This window comes from Hypanus sabinus, chromosome 29 (assembly GCF_030144855.1).
Source record: "Hypanus sabinus isolate sHypSab1 chromosome 29, sHypSab1.hap1, whole genome shotgun sequence".
Lineage (NCBI taxonomy): Eukaryota > Metazoa > Chordata > Chondrichthyes > Myliobatiformes > Dasyatidae > Hypanus > Hypanus sabinus.
In genome coordinates this window covers 29787780-29812416 of record NC_082734.1, presented here as the reverse complement: position 1 = coordinate 29812416, position 24637 = coordinate 29787780, and the positions used below count along the sequence as shown (strand labels likewise).

General features: G+C 47.6%; 1 protein-coding gene across 1 annotated transcript in view; it reads left to right on the top strand.

Annotated features, from left to right (window-relative positions):
• Window positions 1-21247: 21247 nt before the first annotated feature.
• The window catches only part of LOC132382803 (carbonic anhydrase 4-like), a 21304-nt gene continuing 17914 nt past the window's right edge, over window positions 21248-24637 (top strand). Inside the window, exon 1 of the mRNA XM_059953263.1 lies at window positions 21248-21329. The gene's annotated coding sequence lies outside the window, so the exon portion shown is untranslated. The remainder of the gene's footprint in view (window positions 21330-24637) is intronic.

Sequence of the window (24637 nt, the reverse complement as noted above, 5' to 3'; positions counted from 1 at the left end):
TCGATGCCTCCAGAAGACACAGTACATCATTAAAGACCCCTCACACCCCCCTCCATGAACTGTTTGATTATAAAAGCAAGGATGTAATGTTGAGGTTTTATAACACTTGGAGAATTGTGAGTAGTTTTGGGCTCCTTATTTAAGAACAGATGTTGAAAGAAAGTTCAAAGGAAGTTTACAAAAATGATTCTGAAATTTAAAGACGTCATATGAAAAGTATTTGATGAGTCAGGTCTTCTGCTCACTGGAATTCAGAAAAATGAGGGATGACATTTTTCTGTGTCTGTTGAATATGAAAGACCTCAATGGAGTGGGTTTGCTGAGGATGTTTCCTATGGAGAGAGAGACTAAGACCAAAGACCTCAGCCTCAGAATAGAGGAGCACCTTTTTAGGAGGAACTTCTTTAGCTAGAGAGTGGCGAAGAAGAACCTTTCTGTAGAAGCAGTGTTTGGGTTATGGTTAGAGATAACGGAAGCTTTGGAATGCGAACCGTTCAGTGACAGGAGGGTGCTTTCGTGCTACGTGCCTATCACCAGGGCGATCTGGATTTTGTTCGGTGAGAGATAAAGAGAGAAGATGCTGGATTGGGACCATAATCTGAGGAAGGCCATGGAGATCGAAGGAGGATCAGTGAAGGGGAAACTGTGAGCTCCAGCTTGTGCACATTGGACTGTTTCATTGAAATGGGCCTTTTATTCCCTTTTTCATCACTAACCCTGCAGTCAAATTAAGAATTAAAGCTAAATCGTTTAATGATATGTAGTGTACCACCTGTTATTTCATGGTACTGATTTGTAACAGGGTAGCAAATCACGAGGCATCCACACAAACAGGGGGCTTCTGGGTGGGCTCACATCTCAATCTCACCCGCTTGGCAGGGCCAGAGATTGTCTTCCCTAGACTTACGCAGCCGAGGGTTACAGATATTTGGTAAGTCATGGTGTAAAGGGATATGGGGAGAATGCAGGAGATTGAGACTGAGAGGGAAAATGGATCAGCCATCAAATGACAGCGCAAATGATGGGCCAAATGGCCTAATTCTGCTCCTATATCTTATGGTCTTATGAACTGCTCTGATCTCCATTTTTCTCATTCTCTCTCTGATCTGCATTTCCCATTGTTGGGTCCAAACTTCGGTACTCTCTCCCTCACCGCACCCTGTGCAGGTCCACACCTCGAGGACCGCAGTGGCTCAAGAAGGCAGCTCCACTACCGTTTTCTCAGCGGCAACCAGTGAGGGGGCTGCCTCAGACTGCAGAGCTCACACCCCTGGAGTGAATATATATATTTTTTTAATCTATCATCCACACCCCCCTCACTTACTCCCAATGTATCTCCCCCACCTTCCTTTCCACCCCCATCTCCCTCTCTCTCTCACTTTTCCTGTTGCTTTGTTTTAACCCTGCCTCTCTCCCACTCTCTGCCTCCGTCCCTTATCTCCCCTCTCATGAACTTTCCATCACTCTCCCTCTCTCTCACACCATACCCACCTCTCTCACGCTGCTTCTCTCTCTGCCTCTCTCTTGCTCAACCTCTCTGTCTGTTTCTCTCACCCTCTCTCCCGCTCAACCTCTCTGTCTGTCTCTCTCACCCTCTCTCTCGCTCAAACTCTCTGTCTATCTGTCTCACCCTCTCTCCCGCCGTCCTTCTCTGCTTCTGCAATTCCGTCTCACCATCCAGCACTCATTTTTCTCTCTCTTCCTCTCCAGAATCAGAATCAGTTTTAATATCACCAGAATATGTCATGAAATTTGTTGTTACATAGTGACAGTACATTGCAATACATAATAAAAACTGAGAATTACTGTAAATATATCTTAAAAAGTTCAATTAAATAAGTACCACAAAAAGAGGAGGAAATTGAGGTAGTATTCACGGGTTTAATATCCATTCAGAAATCTGATGGCAGAGGGAAGGAAGATGTTCCTGAATCATTGAGTGTGTGCCTTCAGGCTCCTGTACCTCCTCCCCGATGGTGGCAATGAGAAGGGGGACACGTCCTGGGCGATGGGGGTCCTTAATGATGGATGCCACCTTTTGATTAATCCATAAAGATGCTACTGAGGCTGGTGCCCATGATGAAGCCGACAGAGTTTACAGCCTTCTGCAGCTCGGGGTAGTGTAGTGGTTACCATATCGCTTTACAGTACCAGCGACTCATGTTCGATTTCCACTTCTGCCTGAAAGGAGTTTGTACACTCTCCCTGTGACTGTGTGGGTTTCTTCTGGCTGCTTTGGTATCCACCTATGGTTGGTAGGTTAATTGGACAGCAAGGAGCAGCACTATATGTTAATAAATCCAAATAAATCAACTTGATCCTGTGCAGTAGCCCACCTCCACCCCCAGGCCAAACAGTGTCAAAATGCTCACCACGGTACATGTGGAGAAGTTTGACTGTTTTAGATGACAAACCAAATCTTCTCAAACTCTTAATGAATATACCTGCTGTCTTGCCTTCTTTATAGCTGTATCAAAATGATGGGACCAGGTTAGATCTTCAGTGATAATGACACCCAGAAACTTGAAATTGCTGACACTCCCCACTTCTGATCCCTCTACAAGGACAGGTGTGTGTTCCCTTGTCTTACCCTTCCTGAAGTCCACAATCAGCTCTGTGGTCTTACTGACTTTGAGTGCAAGGTTGTTGCTGCGACACCACTCCACTAGCTGATATATCTCGCTCCCGTACGCCTTCCCATCACCATCTGAAATTCTGCCAACAATAGTTGTGCCGTCAGCAAATTTATAGATGGCATTTGAGCTACACCACACAGTCATGGGTGTAGAGAGAGTAGGGCAATGGGCTAAACACACCATCCTTGAGGTGCACCAGTGTTGATTATCAGCAAGATGGAGATGTTATTTCCAATCTATAAAGACTGAGGTCTTTTGGTGAGGAAGTCAAGGATCGAGTTGCAGAGGGAGGTACAAAGGCCTAGGTTTTGGAGCTTTTTGATCAGATCTGTAGGAATGATTGTATTAAACACTGAACTGTAATCAATAAACAGCAACCTGACATTGGTATTGTCCAGGTAACCCAAGACCAGATGAAGAGCCAATGAGATTACATCTGCTGTAGACCTATGGTGATGATAAGCAAATTGCATTGGGTCCTTGCTAAGGAATGAATTAATTCTAGCCATAACCAACCTCTCAAAGCATTTCATCACTGTGGATGTGAGTGCTGCTGGATGACAGTTGCTAAGGCAGCTCATTCTGCTCTTCTTGGACTCTGGTATGATTGTTGCCTTTCGAAGCAAGTGGGACCTTCCAACTGTAGCAATTTGAACACACCCACCAGCTGCTTGTCACAAGCTTTCAGAACCCAACCAGGTATTCCACTGGGGCCTGTCGCCCTTGCAAGGATTTGCCCTCTCAAAAGATGATCTGACGTCGGCTCTCGAGACAGAGATCACGGGGTCACTGGTGCTGCAGGGACCCTCATAGCTGTAGTTTTAATCTTCCTTTCAAAGCGTGCATAAAAGGTATTGAGCTCGTCTGGGAGTGAAGCGTTGCAACCATTCTTGATGTTATCTTTCACTTTGTAGGAAGTAGCGGCCTACAAATCCCGCCGATCAGAAATGCATCCAATTCCGCTTCTAACCATCCCTCCCGCCTCCCATCCCTGACACTAAGTTTCAGGCTCTCACGACCAGACTATGTAACAGTTTCTTCCCCCAAGCTATCAGACTCCTCAATACCCAGAGACTGGACTGACACCTTGCCCTATTGTCCTGTTTATTATTTACTGTAATGCCTGCACTGTTTTGTGCTCTTTATGCAGTCCTGGGTAGGTCTGTAGTCTAGTTTTTTTTTCTGTGTTGTTTTTTACGTAGTTCAGTCTAGTTTTTTTGTACTGTGTCATGTAACACCATGCTCCTGAAAAAACATTGCCTCATTTTTGCTATGTCATGTACCAGTAGTTATGGTTGAAATGACAATAAAAGTGACTTGACTTGTCTTGAACCTCAATGGTTAGAAGCATAAGTTCTTTTGCTTATAAGATAGTCCTCTGTAAATTGTACCTGGCCATCTTGTGCAGTTGTGGATTCCCAGGCTTGAATGCCACAGATCTAGCCCTCAGCAGATCATGAATCTCCTGGTTCATCCTCGCTCTTGATTTTATGAATTTTATGAATACAGTCCTGTAAGTGCCCAGACATCTCCCATGTCCATCTTTCTTGGTTCTCACCTTTAATGCTGCTGTCTTCAGTCTATGCCTGTACCCAGAGTGTTGAAGTACAGCCAGGTGATCACATTTTCCAAGTGTAAGCACAGTAAGCACCCTTGGTGGTTGTATAACAGATTGTTTATTATACTCCCTCATTCCCTCATTGTCTTTCTATCTCTCTATCACTATGTCGGCATCTCACTGTCCCTCTGCCTTTCACAGATCATTAAAGCTAAACACAATTAATAAATGATCAGTCAAAATAGGTGTGCAGGAATGTCTTGCCCTTCTACTCTTTAAAGATCACCAGTTCTCCAGAACTAACAATACCCCCAGCCCTACTGGAAATACTTGATACCAAATGCGTGTGATAAAGCAGCCCTGGCACAACTGAATCAGTGCAGTCATCTCAAGTTACCAGTTGTAGAGGAATGTAGACAGGGAGGGAGTGAAAGAGACAAAGGAGAGAATGACGGAGAGAGGGAGGGAGGAAGGAAGGGGGGTGGGGGAGAGAGGGAGGGAGAGAGGAAGAGAGAAAGGGAGGAAGAGAGAGGGAGGGAGGGAGAGAAGGAGTGGGGAAGGGAGGGGAGGGGGAGAGAGAGAGGGGGGGTTGGGAGAGAGAGATTTACATTACAGAGTAGGTACATCCCTCATTGCCCAGATGTATACACAACAGACATATCATTGTACAGAAGGACGCAGGGACACAGAGGAAAAGATATTGGCGGAACTCAGTCAGGGGATGGACAGACAGACAGACAGAAAAAGACAGAGACAGAAAGAGAAACAAAGAAAAAGACACCGACAGAGCTCGACATGAGGAGGGAGGGAGAGAGGGGGAAGGGGGAGGGAGAGAGGGGAGAGGCAGAGAGAGAGAGAGAGAGAGAGAGAGAGAGAGAGAGCACGAGCTCTCTGTTACAGACTGCGTTGATCCCCCATCATGCAGATGTATACACAACACACACTGTCGCTACACCACACCCTCTCTCCTTTAATTGTTTCTTGATCTTTATAACACTTTTGCTCACATTCTCACGTTTTCCCTCCCATCTCCCTCTCTCCCTTCTCCACTTAATCTCCCCATCTCACTCCCCTCTCTCTTCCTCACCCTTCCCCTCATTCCCCATCTCTCTCTGCTCTAGTCTCCATCTCTGCTCCTCTCCTCTCACGCTCCCTCTACCCATCTCTCCCTATGTCTAACCCTCTCCCTTCCCTCTATCCCTTGCACTCTCCCTTCTCCATATCTCCCTCCCTTTAACCCTTTCTCCTGCTGTCCCTTATCACCACCTCTGCTTCAAGATTCCCTCCCTTTCCCTCCCTCTACCCCTGTCTCCCTCTGCCTTCACAGATCATTGGTAGCAACCCCGCCCTCAGCTGGGACTGTTCTCTCTGAATCAAGGGAGGCAGAGGGATGAGTGAGTGTGCATGTGTGTAATGTATTTGTGAGTGTGCATGTGTGGTATGTGTACAGTGGTACTAGAAAGTTTAAGATCCCTGCAGAATTTTTTCTATTTCTGCATAAATATGACCTAAAATGTATCAAATCTTCATGTAAATCCTAAAACTAGTATGTTTTAGGATATAAATCCTAAAACTAGTACGTTTTAGGATGTAAGTCCTAAAACTTTAATGTAAACCCAATTAAATAAATAACACACAAACATTATACTTGTTCAATTTTTCTTAAGAAAAATGATCCAATATTACATGTATTTGTTAGAAAAAGTAGGTGAACTTTCAGTAACTGGTGTGACCCTCACTTTGTACACCAATAACTTCAACCAAACGTTTTCAGTAACTGTTGATCAGTCCTGCAAATTGGCTTGGAGAAATTTTAGGCCAATTCTCCTTAAAAAACTGCTTCAAATCCGTTGGTGGGCTTCTCTGCATGAACTGCTTGCTTCATGTCCCTCCACAACATTTCTATAGGATGAGGGTCAGGAATTTGACTCGGCCACTCCAAAACATGAATGTACTTCTTAAACCATTCTGTTGTTGATTTACTCTTGACCACTGTCTTGTTGCATTTCTTAAGCATGCAGGTACAGCAAGCAGTGAAGAAAGCTAATGGCATGTTGGCTTTCATAACAAGGGGAGTTGAATATAGGAGCAAAGAGGTCCTTCTGCAGTTGTACTGGACCCTGGTGAGACCCCACCTGGAGTATTGTGTTCAGTTTTGGTCTCCAAATTTGAGGAAGGACATTCTTGATATTGAGGGAATGCAGCGTAGGTTCATGAGGTTAATTCCCGGGATGGCAGGACTGTCATATGTTTGGAGCGTCTGGGCTTGTATACACTGGAATTTAGAAGGATGAGAGGGGATCTGATTGAAACGTATAAGATTATTAAGGGATTGGACACGCTAGAGGCAGGAAAAATGTTCCTGATGTTGGGCGAGTCCAGAACCAGAGGCCACAGTTTAAGAATAAGGGATAGGCCATTTAGAACAGAGTTGAGGAAAAACTTTTTCACCCAGAGAGTTCTGGATCTATGGAATGCTCTGCCTCAGAAGGCAGTGGAGGTCAATTCTCTGGATGCTTTCAAGAAAGAGTTAGATAGAGCTCTTAAAGTTAGCGGAGTCAAGGGATATGGGGAGAAGGCAGGAACGGGGGTCTGATTGGAGATGATCAGCCATGATCACATTGAATAGCAGTGCTGGCTCAAAGGGCCAAATGGCCTACTCCTGCACCTATTGTCTTATCCATCTTTTATTAAGCTTTCAGTGACGGACTGCTACCCTGACGTTCTCCTGTAAAATGTCTTGATACAATTTTGAATTCTTTGTTCCCTCAATGATTGCAAGCTTTCCAGGCCCGGAGGCAGAGAAGCTACCCCAGACCATGACGCTCCTTCTACCTTGCCTCACAGTTGGGATGAGGTTTTGGTGTTGGTGTTCAGTGTCTCTTTTCCTCCAAATGTAGCAATGTGCATATTTGCCAAAAGGTTCAACTTTTGTCTCATGTGCTCACAAAACATTGTCCCAGAAGTATTGTAGAATACTGTATCCAGATGGTCTTTTGCAAACTTGAGATGTATATCAATGTTTTTTTTGGAGAGCAGTGGTTTCCTCCATGGTGTCCTTCCATGAACATTCTTCTTCAGTTTTTTTCTGATAATGAATACATGAACAGAGTGTTTAGTAAGTTCTGGAGATTTCTGCAGGTATTTTGCTTTTACCCTTGGGTTCTTTTTCACCTCTTTCAGTATTACAAGTTGTTGCTACTCTCCTAGAGAGAGGAGCAATAGTATTGAATTTCTTCCATTTGTAGACAATTTCTTTTACTGTGGGCTGATGAACAGTCAGATCTTTAGAAATGCTTTTGTAGCCTTTCCCAACTTCATGCATCTCTACAATTCTCCTAAGTTCCTGTGAAAATTGTTTTCATTGAGGCATGGTGCATATGAATAGATCTTTCCAGAAAAGAGCAGGCTCTGTCAGTAACCTGACTTTGTGTGTTTTTTCATAGGGCAGAGCACCTCTACAACCGATGTCATCTCATTGATTGGAACACCTGACTCCAAATAGCTTTTGCAGAAGGCATTACCCCAGGCGTTACATGTTTTTTTTTCCAACAAATACATGTAATATTGGATCACTTTTCTCAATAAATAAAAAGCAAGTACAATGTTTTTATTTAATTGTGTTCGCTTTACCTAGTTTTAGGGCTTACATGAGGATCCAACCAAATTTCAGGTCATATATATGCAGAAAAAGAGAAAATTCTACAGGGTTTGCAAACTTTCTAGCACCAGTGTGTTAGGTGTGCGTCTTTAAGTGTGTCTGTTTGGTGTGTGGGTGTGTTCGTCTCAGAGTGTGTGTGTGTGTGTGTGTGTGTGTGTGTGTGTGTGTGTGTGTGTGTGTGTGTGTGTGTGTGTGTGTGTGTATGTGTGATAGTCCCATGCTGCCGGGAGCTGGTGGTGGGTGCAGACACTACAGTGAAGTTTAAGAGGTAGTTACACAGACACATGAACAGGGTAAGTAGTGGAGCAACATGGCACATGTTCAGGCTGATGCAATCAATCAGGTCAGCAGAGACAGTGTGGACCAAAGGGCCAGTTACTCCACTGTTCCACTTTCTATTGAGATTGCACCGTGGTGCGTAAGTATTCTCCCGAACCACTGCCCTCCCAGAAGGACTAAGTCACCAAGAGAACCCAACAGCAGGTCAAAGGAGCAGGGAGCCCTTCTCCTGTCTCAGCAGACACATCTATATATCCATTCACAACTATTCAACCTCTGTCCTCATGCTCAGAGGTACCTACTGTTATACAGTACGGGCCCAATGTTTCTATATACAGATTTATATTAATTTATTTATCACATGTACATCAAAACAACAGTGAAATGTGTCATTTGCATGAACAACCAATACAACCTTGGGACTTAGAACAGGGAAAGAAGTGGCAGAAGGAATATATGTAGGGTCATGCTCTTTGGTAGAAGAAATAAAGGCATTGATTATTTTCTAAACAGGGAGAAAATTCAGAAATCAGAGGTGCAAAGGGGCTTTAGGAGTCATTGTGCAGGATTCCCTAATGGTTAACTTGCTGGTCAAGTCGGTGCTGAGGAAGGCAAATATGTTAGCGTTCATTTCTAGAGCACTAGAATATAAAAGCAAGAATGAGGCTTTTTAATGCATTGGTCAGGCCAGGTTAAGAGTATTGCAAGCAGTTTTGGGCCCCTTTATCTAAGGAAGGATGTGCCTGACATTGGAGAACGTCTGGAAGAAGTTCATGAGAACGATCCCAAGAATTAAAGTGTTAATGCATGAGGGGCGTTTGTTGGCTCTGATCCCGTGCTCACTGCAGCTTAGAAGTACGAAGGAGGAGCTCCTGAAAAACTTTCGACTCCTGAAAGGGTGTGGGGAAGATGTTTCCTTTCGTGGGGGAGTCCAGGACCAGAGAACACAGCCTCAGACTACAAGGGCATTCCTTTAGAACAGAGATGAGGAATTTCTTTAGCCAGATGGCTGTGGAGGCCAAGTCAATGGGCCTATTTAAAGTGGAGGTTGATAGGTTCAAGCTTGATAAGGGTGTCACAGGCTATGGGGAGAATAAAGGGGAATGGGTTGAGAGGGATAATAAATCAGCCATGATGGAACGGTGGGGCAGACTCGATGGTCTGAATGACCCACATCCAATAGTCTTATGGCAAGTGTCACCACGCACTTTCCAGTGCCAACATAGCTTGCCTACAATGTTCAGCAGAGCAGTACACACCACAGCAGTAAAACAAGCTCCTTTCCCATCCTTCCATTCACAGACAGCCTCCAACAGCAGGTCAGGCTGCCTCTGTGACTCCGCCCTGGACTCGCCAACTTTGACCTTCGACCTTCAGGCTCCAGCTTTCATACTCACTGATCCCTGGACTTCAACGTCTGGGACTTGGCTTCTGGACGCACATGTGCCTTGACCTCGAGACTCGCCAACCTGGGGTTGGGTCACTGGCCCTCATGCCTCCTGCCTACAATATCAGTCTAAATGCCAATTCCACCACCTGCTCTGGTAGCCCATTCCATATATCGATCACTCTCAATGTGAAGATATTCACCCCTCAGGTCCCCTTTGAATTTTTTTTTCTTTCCCACTTTTCCTGCTCCACTACCATCTGATTGTTTTTAAAAACCTTTCTACACTTTAAAAATCTACACTTTCATCCACTTCTGTCATCCCCCCCCCCCCCCCCCCCCCCCCCCCCCCCCCCCGTTCAGCCTCCTTTTAACCTCTCCCGATAATTTAAGTTCTCTGAATTCAGCTAATGTCCTGGGTAACCTGAACTTCTCCAAAGCCACAATAATGTGGACAGCAGAACCTCATGCACTGTAGTCCTGGAGCACCCCTCTCACTCCTCCCCCCACTCACCCGGCACAGCCCAGTGGAGTTCATCCCCTTGTCTGGTTCTTCCCCTAAAGGTGCACCACTCCCCCCCCCCCCCACCCATGGGGAGTAAACTCTCTTTGCTACAGCTGTATTTGGGGATAGTCTGTTGTGCTGTGGGTGGGGTGCAATGTAAATTATGCAGGGATTTAGTGTGTGTGTGTGTGTGTGTGTGTGTGTGGGTGTGGGTGTGGGTGTGGGTGCGGGTGCGGGTGCGGGTGCGGGTGCGTGTGTGTGTGTGTGTTGTGTGTTGTGAGTTGTGTGGGTTTGTGTGTTGTGTGGGTTTGTGTGCGTGTGGGAGGCATGCAATGTGTTTTTCTGGGTCTATGGTGTGTAGGAGTTGCATAGTGCGTGTGTGCGCGCGCACGCATGTAGTATGCATGGGGCAGGTAGGTTGTGTGTGGAGGGGTATGCAGATATGCCACAACACACATACACGACAGATGCACAACACAGACATACGTATATATGCAACACACACATAAATCCACAACGCACAGTCAGACTCGCTCTGCCTTACTTCGGTTTGTACTTAAGGGAGCGCGAAGCGCAGAAACAAATATCACTGTGATGATTGTACGCTCTAGTATCAAGTGTTTGCTGACAGTAAAGGATTTGTATTTTGTATTCTCTCCCTCCCCCTCTCACACGGTGAGGAGGTGTCGCGCTTAGGGAGTAAGGGGCAGCGGTATCCCGGGATCCGGCAGAGAAAATTGGCTGCGGTAATGAGACTAAAGTTGCTGACTCTTCCCTCAGCGGGGCCTGGAGGCGGCCGGAGTGGCGAGAAGATGCGATGTGACAACCCCCCTCTGGCGAACCGCTGCTGGGCAACGACTGATGCAGGGGCGGGGTGGAGGCCGCTCAAGCGGCTAGCTGTGAACATCAGCGGGGCCGGCGGGTAACAATTATCGCCAAGGAACAACAACCACAAACACTGAGCGCCGCCGGAGAGGGCAGTAGGGGAGAGGGGAGTGGGGAGAGAAGGGAGTGAGGAAGAAGAGCTGGAGCGGGGGTAGAAGGGAAGAGGTGGAGGAGGAGAGGCTTATGGGAGAGAGGGAGGGGGATAGGGGAGGAAGACGAAGAGGGGAGAGGAGCGGGAGAATGGGAGGAGTGGAGGGGAGGGGATAGGCGAGAGAAAGGGGAGGGACTATGTATAATAATGATAAATGTATATTTGGGGAGCTTTTGGTCCTGCTTGCAATATCCATCAGAATCAGACTTTAATCGCCAAGTACCTGTGCACGTACAAGGAATTAACTTCCGGCAGATGTTGTCTCTCTGCTCATAACAATAATAATGATAAATATAAATGAAAATATAGATTATACACCCAGTTTCGAAGATGCGTTGCTCAGGACTCATCTAGCTCAGTCAGTGGTGGTGCAAACAAGCCACTCTTGGTAATGGACAAAGGCAAGGCGCAGTTTTAAAATATTGATACCTCATTTTGTAACTACACTTCCCTGTTTGTAAATTTCTCACCAGTGAGAAGATTTTGAGTATACTCTTAAGCTTTCAATATTTTTGAAAAAGGACACACCTCAAACTTTTAAATTTCAAGGAGCACAAGCTAAAACTGTCTAAATCTTTCTTAACAGGAGAATCCTCTCCTGTCAGGAACTGGACTGATGAATCTCCTTCAGAATGCCTCCAATGTTATTGTGTCGTATTTTAAGTAATGGGGACCAAAATCGAACACATTTTTCTGGGTGTGGCCTCAACAAACGCTGCTATTATTAAATCCCAACTCCTTTGCATAAAGCCAAAATGCCATTTACCTTCTGAAGTTGTTGAACCTGAATATTCAATATCAGGTTCATACACACCGAGATTCCCATCAATGTCACACATTTGCAGTCCCTCTCCACTTAGGCAATCATTTTCCTTTCGATTCCTCTTACTGAAGTACACGGCCTCACTTCCCCACGATTACAGGGCTACCCACGATCACTCCATCCGGAAGCCAATGCAGAGTCACAATGTCTTCATCAAAACATGCTCTTCCACATTTCTTTCTATCATTGGCAAATTTGGAAACCTAATATTTTATTCCCTTCGCCAGGTTATTATAGTAAATTGAAAATAATTCAGGGCCAAGAACCTATCCCTGCGATACTCTATCAGTTGCGTCCCTCCAGTCTGAAAAGTACTCAATAATTTCAACTGTTTGTTTTCTATGTGGAAGGCAGTTTTCAATCCGTTCCCTTACACACCCTCCAGTGTCTTGGGTTCCTAATTTATGTGCCAACCTCTCATGTGGTGTCATGTTTATAAGTTTCCAGGTCCTGATCAGGTTGATCCAAGGACCCATTGAGAAGCTAGAGAAAAGATTGCAGGAGCCTCAGCTGTGATATATGCATCATAGTCAGTGTTGGGAAGGTGCCACAGGGCTGGAAGGTGGCCAAATTACTTAATTTAAAAAGAGGTGTTAAAAAAAAGCCGAGAAAATATAGACCAGTGAGCCTTACATCTGTAGCAGGTAAGTAATTAGAGAGAATTCTAAGGAATAAGATATATCCACGATTGAAAAGATGAGTTGATTAAGGATAGTCAGTGCAGCTTTGTCTTTGAGAGATTGGAAACGGAGCAAGAAGGCTGCGAGTGAATGGCTGATTTTTCAGAGTAAAGGGAGTTTTTTACCACTCAGGGAAAATAGAGGTGAGACTGCGCAGGCACGTGATGTCAGCCAGTAGCGTGCGAAAGGTTTAAAAAGAAGACCACTATATCCAGCGGGCAATGTTGGAGTAGAGTGGAGTGAGAGGGCTTTGGCTCAACAGACAGGTGGTAATGGGACCAGGCGAGGTAGGTTTACCTGTGTTATTTGCAGAAAGGAGGAACGAGGTGTGTAAGGCCAGTTTTCTGTGCTCGGTGTCAGATGTGGGGGGTCCTGGAGTCTCCCAGCCTCCCGGACGACCATGTCTGCACCAGGTGTGTCGAGCTGCAGCTCCTAAGGGACCGAGTTAGGAAATTGGAGATGCAGCTCGATGACCTTCGCCTGGTCAGGGAGAGTGAGGAGGTGATAGAGAGGAGTTACAGGCAGGTGGTCACACTGGGGCCATGGGGAACAGACAGGTGGGTCACAGTCAGGAGGGGGAAGGGGAAGAGTCAAGTACTGGAGAGTACCCCTGTGGCTGTACCCCTTGACAATCAGTACTCCTGTTTGAGTACTGTTGGGGGGGACAGCCCACCTGGGGGAAGCGACAGTGGCCGTGCCTCTGGCACAGAGTCTGGTCCTGTGGCTCAGAAGGGTAGAAAAGGGAAGAGGAAGGCAGTAGTGATAGGCGACTCTCTAATTAGAGGGTCAAACAGGCGATCCTGTGGATGCAGGAAGGAAATTTGGATGGTAGTTTGCCTCCCGTGCCAGGGCCTAGGATGTTTCTGATCACATCCAAGATAACCTGCAGTGGGAGGGAGAACAGCCAGAGGTCATGGTACATATTGGTACCAATGACATTGGTAAGAAAAGGGAAGAGGTCCTGAAAAAAGACTACAGGGATTTAAGAAGGAAGTTGAAAAGCAGGACTGCAAAGGTAGTACTCTTGGGATTACTGCCTGTGCCACGCGGCAGTGAAAATAGGAATAGAATGAGGTGGAGGATAAATGTGTGGCTGAGGGATTGGAGCAGGGGACAGTGATTCAGATTTCTGGATCATAGGGACCTCTTTCAGGGCAGGTGTGACCTGTACAAAAAGGACAGGTTGCAGTTGAATCCCAGGGGGACCAATATCCTGGCAGGGAGGTATGCTAAGGCTACTGGGGATAGTTTAAACTAGAATTGTTGGGGGTTGGGAACTGAATTGAAGAGACTGGGGAAGAGGAGGTTGGCTCACAAATAGAGAAAGCTTGTAGACAGTGCGAGAGGGAGGATAAGCATGTGATAGAGAAGGGACTCGCTCAGACCAAAGGTTTGGGATGTGTCTATTTTAACACAAGGAGTGTTGTGAACAAAGCGGATGGGCTTAGAGCGTGGATCAGTACTTGGAGATATGATGTGGTGGCCATTACAGAGACTTGGATGGCTCAGGGACAGGAATGGTTATATCAAGTGCCAGGTTTTAGATGTTTCAGAAAGGACAGGGAGGGAGGCAAAAGAGGAGAGGGTGTGGCACTGTTGATCAGAGATAGTGTCACAGCTGCAGAAAAGGACACCGTAGAGGGATTGTCTACGGAGTCTCTGTGGGTGGAGGTTAGGAACAGGAAGGGGGTCAATAACTTTACTGGGTGTTTTTTGACAATAGTAACAGTGATATCGAGAAGCAGATAGGGAAACAGATCCTGGAAAGGTGTAATAATAAGAGAGTTGCCGCGATGTGTGATATTAATTTCCCAAATATCGATTGGCATCTCCCTAGAACAAAGGGTTTCGATGGGGTGGAGTTTGTCAGGTGTGTTCAGGAAGGTTTCTTGAGACAGTATGTAGATAAGCCTACAAGAGGAGAGGCTGTACTTGATTTGGTATTGGGAAATGAACCTGGTCAGGTGTCAGATCTCTCAGTGGGAGAGCATTTTGGAGACACTGATCATAATTCTATCTCCTTTACAATAGCCTATCTCCAATTAAATGCTTTTCTAACTTGTCTGTTCCTAAGGAGAATTATGAGGCCATCAAGTAGGAAATTGGAGGCTTAAATTGAAAAAAGATGTTCTCAGGGAAAAGTACAGAAGAAATATGGCAAATATTCAGGGGATATTTGTGTAGACTTCTGTAGACTTGTGTAGACTTCTGTTCCAATGAGGCAGGGGAGTTATGGTAGGGTACAGGAACCATAGTTTCAAAGGGGGGAAAGGGGCCACAGTGATTGACAAAGGAAGTCAGAGATTGCATAGCATTAAAAAAAAGGAAGTATGACAGAGCTAAGGTGAGTGGGAGGACAAATGATTGGGAAATTTTTAAGGAACAACAGAACTTAACTAAAAAGGCAACACGGGGAGTAAAAATGAGGTACGAACACAAGCTAGCCAGGAATATAAAGGAGGATAGCAAAAGTTTTTTTAGGTATGTGACGAGAAAGAAGATAGTTAAGAACAATGTTGGGCCCTTGAAGAATGAATTGGGTGAAATTGCTATGGGAAACAGAGAAATGGCAGAAGAATTTCATAAGTACCTTAGATATGTCTTCACTAAGAAAGACACAAGCAATCTCCCAGATGTATGGTTGGGCAAAGGACATAGGGTAACAGAGGAAATGAAACAGATTGACATTAGGAAGGAAACGGTGATGAGTAGATTGATGGGACTGAAGGATGACAAATCCCCAGGTCCAGATGGTCTGCATCCTAGGGTACTAAAGGAGGCGGCCCTGGAAATTGCGGATGCATTGGTAATCATTTTCCAATGTTCCTTAGATTCAGGATCAGTTCCTGAGGATTGGAGAATGGCTAATGTTATCCCACTTTTTAAGAAAGGAGGGAGGGAGAAAACAGAGAACTATCGACCTGTCAGCCTAACATCAGTAGTGGGGAAGATGCTAGAGTCCATTATTAAAGATGAAATAGTGGCATATCTAGTTAGCAGTGATAGGATCGGGCCGAGCCAGCATGGATTTACCAAGGGTAAGTCATGCTTGACTAATCTATTGGAGTTTTTCGAGGATGTAACGAGGAAGTTAGACAAGGGAGATCCAGTGGATGTAGTGTACCTCGATTTTCAGAAGGCATTTGATAAGGTCCCACATAGGAGATTGGTGGGTAAAATCAAAGCTCAGGGCATTGGGGGGAAGACATTGACATGGATAGAAAACTGGTTGGCAGATAGAAAGCAAAGGGTAGCGGTGAATGGGTGTTTCTCGGAATGGCAGGTGGTGACTAGTGGGGTGCCACAGGGCTCGGTATTGGGACCACAGCTGTTTACGATTTACGTCGACGATTTAGATGAAGGCATTGAGAAAACATCACCAAGTTTGCTGATGATACTAAGCTGGGTGGCAGTGTGACATGTGATGAGGATGTTAGGAGAATTCAAGGTGACTTGGATCGGCTGGGTGAGTGGGCAGATACTTGGCAGATGACGTTTAATGTGAATAAGTGTGAGGTTATCCACTTTGGGAGTAAGAACAGGAAGGCAGATTATTATCTGAATGGTGTAAGTTAGGTAAGGGAGAAATACAAAGAGATCTAGGAGTCCTTGTTCATCAGTCACTGAAGGTGAATGAGCAAGTGCAGCAGGCAGTGAAGAGGGCTAATGGAATGTTGGCCTTTATTACAAAGGGAATTGAGTACAAGAGCAAGGAAATCCTCTTGCATTTGTACAGGGCCCTGGTGAGACCACACTTGGAGTATTGTGTACAGTTTTGGTCTCCAGGGTTAAGGAAGGACATCCTGGCTGTAGAGGAAGTGCAGTGTAGGTTCACAAGGTTAATTCCTGGGATGTCAGGACTGTCTTACACAGAGAGGTTAGAGAGACTCAGCTTGTACACGCTGGGATTAAGGAGATTGAGAGGGGATCTGATTGCAACATATAAGATTATTAAGGGATTGGACAAGATAGAGGCAGGAAATATGTTCCAGATGCTGGGAGAGTCCAGTACCAGAGGGCATGGTTTGAGAATAAGGGGTAAGTCATTTAGGACAGAGTTACGGAAAAACTTCTTCTCCCAGAGAGTTGTGGGGGTCTGGAATGCACTGCCTCGGAAGGCAGTGGAGGCCAATTCTCTGGATGCTTTCAAGAAGTTGCTAGATAGGTATCTTATGGATAGGGGAATCAAGGGATATGGGGACAAGGCGGGAACCGGGTATTGATAGTAGTTGATCAGTCGTGATCTCAAAATGGTGGTGCAGGCTCGAAGGGCCGAATGGTCTACTTCTGCACCTATTGTCTATTGTGTACAAAGGCTGTAATCAATCTAGTCAAGAAGAAAAGAAAAGCTTACAAAAGGTTCAGAGAGCTAGGTAATGATAGAGATCTAGAAGATTATGGCTAATAGGAAGGATCTTAAGAAGGAAATTAGGAGAGCCAGAAGGGGACATGAAAATGCCTTGGTGGACAAGATTAAGGAAGAGCACAAGGCATTCTACAAGTATGTGAAGAGGAAGAGGATAAGATGTGAAAGAATAGGACCTATCAAGTGTGACAGTGGGAAAGTGTGTATGGAAACGAAGGAAATAGCAGCGGTACTGAATGAATACTTTACTTCAGTATTCACTATGGAAAAGGGTCTTAGTGATCATAGTGATGACTTGCAGCAGAATGAAAAGCTTGAGCATGTAGATATTAAGAAAGAGGATGTGCTGCAGCATCAAGTTGATTAAGTCACCGGGACCGGACAAGATGTACCCCGGGCTACAATGATCTTTGCATCATCAATGGGGACGGAAAATGTTCTGGAGGATTGGAAGGTTGCAAAAGTTGTTCCTTTATTCAAGAAAGGGAGTAGAGATAGCCCAGGAAATTATAGACCAGTGAGTCTTACCTCAGTGGTTGGTAAGTTAATGAAGAAGATCCTGAGAGGCAGGATTTATGTACATTTGGAGAGGTATAGTATGATTAAGAAGAGTCATCATGGCTTTATCAAGGGCAGGTCATGCCTTACAGGCATGATTGAATTTTTTGAGGATGTGACTAAGCACATTGATGAAGGAAGAACAGTAGTTGTAGTGTATATGGATTTCAGCAAGGCATTTGATAAGGTACCCTATCTAAGGCTTATTGAGAAAGTAAGGAGGCATGGGATCCAAGGGATGCTTTGTGGATCCAGAACTGGCTTGCCCACAGAAGGCAATGAGTGGTCCATCAAGAGTGGAGTGCCTTGGTGATATGTTCTGGGACCCTTACTTTTTGTGATTTTTATAAATGACCTGGATGAGGAAATGGAAGGATGGGTTAGTAAGTTTGCTGATGACACAAAGGTTGGGGGTGTTGTGGATAATGGGGAGGGCTGTCAGAGGTTAAAGCGGGACATTGATAGGATGCAAAACTGGGCTGAGAAGTGGCCAGATGGAGTTCAACCCGGATAAGTGTGAAGTGGTTCATTTTGGTAGGTCAAATATGATGGCAGAATATAGTATTAATGGTAAGACTCTTGGCAGTGTGGAGGATCAGAGGGATCTTGGGGTTAGAGTCCATAGGACGCTCAAAGCATCTGCTCAGGTTGACTCTGTGGTTAAGAAGGCGTACAGTGTATTGGCCTTCATCAATTATGGAATTGAATCTCAGAATGGCGGTGCAGACTCGAGGGGCCGAATGGTCTACTTCTGCACCTATTGTCTATTGTCTATTGTCTATTGAATTTAGGAGCTGAGAGGTAATGTTGCAGCTATAGAGGACCCTGGTCAGACCCCACTTGGAGTACTGTGCTCAGTTCTCGTTACCTCACTACAGGAAGGATGTGAAAGCCATAGAAAGGATGTAGAGGAGATCTACAAGGATGTTGCCTGGATTGGGCAGCATGCCTTATGAGAATAGGTTGAGTGAACTCGGCCTTTTCTACTTGGATTGACGGAGAATGAGAGGTGACCTGATAGAGGTGTATAAGATGATGAGAGGCATTGATCATGTAGATAGTCAGAGGCTTTTTCCCAGGGCTGAAATGGTTGCCACAAGAGGACACAGGTTTAAGGTGCTGGGGGGTAGGTACAGAGGAGATGTCAGGGGTAAGTTTTTTACTCATAGAGTGGTGAGTGTGTAGGATGGGCTGCCGGCAACGATGATGGAGGCAGATACGATAGGTTCCTTTAAGAGACTTCTAGATAGGTACATAGAGCTTAGTAAGATAGAGGGCTATATGTAAGCCTAGTAATTTCTAAGGTAGGGACATGTTCAGCACAACTTTGTGGGCCGAAGGGCCTGTATTGTGCATTTGACTGAGTTTTTAGCAGAAGGTGGATGAGGAGAGGGTGGTAGATATGGTCTATATGGACTTCAGCAAGCCCTTTGATAGGGTTCTGCATCACAAGTTGCTCTGAAAAGTTACACCCCATGGGATCCAGAGAAAGCGAGCCAAATTGATTTCAGGAAACAAAGGATGATGATGGAAGGTTGTTTCTCAGACTGGAAACGCATGACTGACATCTCAGAAGTTGTTGCTGGCCCATTATTGTCATCTACATCAATTATTTGATTGAGAATGTACAAGACACAGTTAGTTTGCAGGTGACACTAAAATAGATACTGTTATAGACAGTGAATAAGGCAATTAAGAAATACAGTAGAATCTTGGTCAGTAGGTGAGTGAGCTAAGGAATCGCAAAAGGAGCTTAGTGCAGGTAAGTGTAACAAGCTATGAGCCCAAGGTATTACATGAAAGATTCTAGCATGGATAAAGTAAAGGCTGACAGGCAGAAGGCAAAGAGTAGGGAATAAAGGGAGCCTTTTCTGGCTGGCGACTGGCTGTTGGTGACTAGTGGTGTTTCACAAGAGTCTGTGTTGGGACTGACTTTTTTTACATTATATGTCAACGATTTGGATGATGCATTTGTTGCAAAGTTTTGCAGATGATATGAAGATGGGTGGAGCGGCAGGTAGGTTTGAGGAAGTAGAGAGGCTACAGAAGAACTACAGCAGATTAGGAGAATGGGCAAAGACATATCAGATGGAATACAGTGTTGGGGAGTGGTAGAAGAAATGGAAGAGTTGACTATTTTCTAAAAGGAGAGAAAATACAAATAACTGAGGTCCAAAAGGACTTGGGAGTCCTTGTGCAGGATTCCTTAAAGGTTAATTTGCAGGTTGAATCTGTGGTGAAGAAAGCAAATGCAATGTTAGCATTCATTTCAAGAGGACTAAAATATAAAAGCAAGGATATAGTGTTGAGACTTTATATGGCACTGATGAGGCCTCACTTGGAGTATTGAGAGCAGTTTTGGGCCCTTTATCTTAGAAAGGATGTGCTGAAACTGGAGAGGTTCTCAAAAATTATCCCAGAAGTAAATGGTTTGTAAAATGAAAAGTGTTTGATGGCTCTGGGCCTCTACTTACTGGAATTCAGAAGAATAAGGGGTGACCTCATTGAACCGATCGAATGGTGAAAGGCCTTGAGAGAGTGGATGTGAAGAGGATGTTTCATAAGTTGGGAAAGTCTATGACCAGAACATACATCCTCAGAATAGAGGGGTGTCCTTTTGGAATGGAGATCAGGAGGAATTTTTTTGGCCAGAGACTGATGAATCCATGGAATTCTTTGTCACGGACAGATATGGAGGCCAAGTCTTTGTGTATATTTAAGGCAGAGGTTGGTAGATTCTTGATTGCACAGAATATGAACAGTTAGAGGTCGGGCTGAGAGGAAAATTGAATCAGCCATGATGAAATGGTGGAGCAGACTCAACGGGCCAAATGGCCTAATTCTGCTCCTAAATTTTATGGTCTTATGAGAAAGGAGAAGGGGAAAGGGAGCAGGGGAGGGCAAGAGGTGAGGAGGGGGGAGATGGGTGAGGAGGGGAGAGAGGATGAGTGAGGAGGGGAGTGGAAAGAAAGGGGAAGGATGGGTTGAGCTTGGGGAGGAGAGGAGGTGAAGTGGACATGGGAAGGGGATGGAAGGGGAGATGGAGGAGGAAGAAGGCAGGGAAAGGGAGGAGGGAAGGCAGATGAGGTGGAGAAGTGGAAGGCAGCAGAGGGGAGGGGCGATGGGTCAAGAGGGGAGGACAAGGAGGGGTGATGGGTGAGGAGAGGGGTAAGTGAGAGGGGGGAAGGATTTGATGGGGTTGGGGGAAGGAGGGGATAGGAGGAGGGATGTGGTAGAGAGGGAGGTGAGATAGCGAGAGGAGGGGAGGTGAGGCGATAAGGGAAAGTGAGGTGGCAAGGGCAGACGAGGAGAGGAGGGAAAAGTAGAGGACGGAGGGTGGGAGATGTGGGAAGAGGGAGGGCAGATAGGGAAGGAAGGGGGAGTGGCAGAGGGAGGTAGGGAGGGGATAAGGTTGAGGAGAAAGGGGTGGGGAAAGGAGAAGGTGAAGGGGAGTGGGGGCAAAAAGGGGAGGGGAGATGAGTAGGAGGGGCAGACGGGTGGGGAGCATAAGGAGAATAGGTGAGGAGGGAAGAGAAGAAGGGGACACTGTTGGAGGGTGTCGGGGGTGATGGAGTGCAAAGGAGCGGGAGGGACTGCTAATGAGTGTGTTGCTGCGGGGGGAGCACCTTAATGAGAAGGGCGGTGCTGAGGGTGTGCGCTGTTGGAGGGGCGGAGCAGAGGTAGCAATTACATAAAGTCGAAACGACTTTGATGTTTTAAGTGTCTCCACTGGGAACTGTCAGCATCAACACATCACACGTACCCGCAGGTGCACGGTCACATTCCAGGGAACGCAGACCTTTCCGGTCGGACACTTATAGAAAAGCTCTATACACTAGGGTAAGTCACCTCCTCGTTCAGGGTCGGTGGGAGACGGGGTGACCGGGGCAGAGGAAATAGGGTGCAGAAGAAAAGAGGGGAAAAGGGGATAGGGCAGAGAAGAGGACAGGGGGTCGGGGAGAGGAGAGGGGAGGGAAAGGTGAGGAGGGGGAGGGAAAGGTGGGGAGAGGGGGAAAGGAGAGGGGAGGAGAGAGGAAAGGGGGTAAGGGAGAGGAGAGGGGAGGGAAAGGTGGTAAGGGAGAGGAGAGTGGAAAAGGGGTAGGGGAGAGGAGAAGGGAAGGAAAGGGGTGGGGGAGAGGAGAGGGAAAGAGGGTAGGGGAGAGGAGAGGGAAACGGGGTAAGGGAGGGGAGAGGGAAGGGAAAGGGGTGGGAGAGGAGAGGGGAGGGAAAGGGGGTAGGGGAGAGGAGAGGGGAGGAAAATGGGGTAGGGGAGAGGAGGGGAGGGAAGGGTGGGAGAGAGGTGAGGGAAACGGGTGGGACAGAGGAGGGGGAGGGAAAGGGGTGGGAGAGAGGAGAGGAGAGGGAAAGGGGTAGGGGAGAGGTGAGGGGAGGGAAAGGGGTAGGGGAGAGGAGGGGGAGGGAAAGTGGGTAAAGGAGAGGGAGGGAAAGGGATGGGAGAGAGGAGAGGGGAGGGAAACGGGTGTGACAGAGGAGAGGGGAGGGAAAGGGGTGGGACAGAGGAGAGGGGAGGGAAAGGGGGTAGGGGAGAGGAGTGGGAAAGGGGTGGGAGAGAGGAGGGGAGGGAAAAGGGGTGAGAGGGAAAGGGGTGGGAGAAAAGAGGGGAGGGAAATGAGTAGGAGAGGGAAAGGGGGTAGGGGTGAGGAGAGGGGAGGGAAAGGGGTAGGGGGAGGAGAGGGGAAGGGGTGGGAGAGAGGAGGGGGAGGGACAGGGGTAAGGGAGAGAGGGAAAGGGTTAGGGGAGAGGGGAGGGAAAGGGGTAGGGGAGAGGAGGGGAGGGAAAGGGGTGGGAGAGAGGAGGGGAGGGAAAGGGGTGGGAGAGAGGAGAGGGGAGGGAAAGGGGTGGGAGAGAGGAGAGGGGAGGGAAAGGGGTAGGGGAGAGGGGAGGGGAGGGAAGGGTAGGGGAGAGGAGGGGAGGGAAAGGGGTGGGAGAGAGGTGGAGGGAAAGGGGTGGAAGAGAGGAGAGGGGATGGAAGGGGTGTGGGAAAGGAGAGGGGAGGAAATGGGGTAGGGGAGAGGAGAGAGGAGGGAAAGTGGGTAAAGGAGAGGGGAGGGAAAGGGGTGGGAGAGAAGAGAGGGGAGGGAAACGGGTGGGACAGAGGAGAGGGGAGGGAAAGGGGGTAGGGGAGAGGGGCGGGAAAGGGGGTAAGGGAGAGGAGAGGGGAGGAAAATGGGGTAGGGGAGAGGAGTGGGGGAAAAAGGGGGTGGGAGAGAGGAGGGGAGGGAAAAGGGGTAAGGGAGAGAGGGAAAGGGGTGGGAGAAAGGGGAGGGAAATGAGTAGGAGGAGAGGGAAAGGGGGGTAGGGGTGAGGAGAGGGGTGGGAAAGGGGTAGGGGGAGGAGAGGGGAAGGGGTGGGAGAGAGGAGGGGGAGGGACAGGGGTAAGGGAGAGAGGGAAAGGGTTAGGGGAGAGGGGAGGGAAAGGGGTAGGGGAGAGGAGGGGAGGGAAAGGGGTGGGAGAGAGGAGAGAAGGGAAAGGGGTGGGAGAGAGGAGGGGAGGGAAAGGGGTAGGGGAGAGGGGAGGGGAGGGAAGGGTAGGGGAGAGGAGAGGAGGGAAAGGGGTGGGAGAGAGGTGGAGGGAAAGGGGTGGAAGAGAGGAGAGGGGATGGAAGGGGTGTGGGAAAGGAGAGGGGAGGAAAATGGGGTAGGGGAGAGGAGAGAGGAGGGAAAGTGGGTAAAGGAGAGGGGAGGGAAAGGGGTGGGAGAGAAGAGAGGGGAGGGAAACGGGTGGGACAGAGGAGAGGGGAGGGAAGTGGTGGGACAGAGAGGGGAGGGAAAGGGGGTAGGGGAGAGGAGGGAAAGGGGGTAGGGGAGAGGAGGGAAAGGAGGTAGGGGAGAGGAGTGGGAAAGGGGTGGGAGAGAGCAGAGGGGTGGGAGAGAGGAAAGGGGAGGGAAAGCAGTGGGGTAGAGAAGAGGAGAGGGAAAAGGGTGGGGGAGAGAAGAGGGGAGAGAAAGGGGTGGGAGAGAGGTGAGGGGAGGGAAAGGGGTGGGTGGGGGAGAGGGGTGAGAAAGGGGTGGGAGAGAGGTGAGGGAGGAAAAGGGGTGGGATAGTGAAGAGGGGAGGGAAAGGGGTGGGGAGAGTAGAGGGGAGGGAAGCGGGTGGGGGAGAGGAGAGGGGAGATAAAGGGGTGGGAGAGAGGTGAGGGGAGGGAAAGGGGTGGGTGGGGGAGAGGGGTGAGAAAGGGGTGGGGAGAGGTGAGGGAGGAAAAGGGGTGGGATAGTGAAGAGGGGAGGGAAAGGGGTGGGGAGAGTAGAGGGGAGGGAAAGCGGGTGGGGGAGAAGGGAGGAAAAGGGGTGGGAGAGTGGAGAGGTGAGGGAAAGGGGGTAAAGTAGAAGAGGGGGGAGGGAAACGGCCGAAAAGAGAAGGGAGAGGTGAGGGGAGGGGAAAGAACGAGGAGGGAGTCTGTTCAGGAAGGAGGAGGAAAGGTAAGTGGCTTGCATGTCTCCACTGGTCCACTTTGCCCATCACAATTTGTTGATGATCCCCGAGGATTACCGATCCTTGAGTTAATTATCTCGCTGGATTACCGATCTCCAGAGTTTTTGACTTCTCTGGATTAGTAATCTTCCAGGATCTACCAATTTAGTTTACGGACCTGCCCGAGTTACTGACCTTTCCGGGGTAGTAATCTTCCAGGATCTATAGGCTACCAATCTCTCTGAGTCAAATCTCCCCAGGCTGGAAACTGACCTCCCCAGCAGGAACACACCGCGTCTTTCTCACACTTTCAGACTGGGAACGTTCACCAACCTCCCGCTAGACACTCGCACCAATTCTCGTCAGCTATCCAGCTCCCGCACATAACAGCAGCCCTGATTCATTCACACGGGGCCGGCCGGTGTTGTAATGGCATCCGCAGCGGACTTCGAGGCGACTGTTCCCGGGTTGGTATCCGGCCGGCTCCTTGCTTTCCATCCGTGCGTCGAGCAAGCAAGCAACTCGGAATCTTGTTTCTGTTTAAAAAAAACAGACAACTGTTTAAGAAACCGCAAGGTTGCCGCCCGATGCGCGGAAAGGAACAAAATTCGGATATCAGACTCATTCTGGTACCAATTGGCTTTTATTTCTCTGTGTGCCTGTTCAAATAATTGTAGCCAGCTCTCTCACTCTCGCTGGCAGCTCGACCCATTTA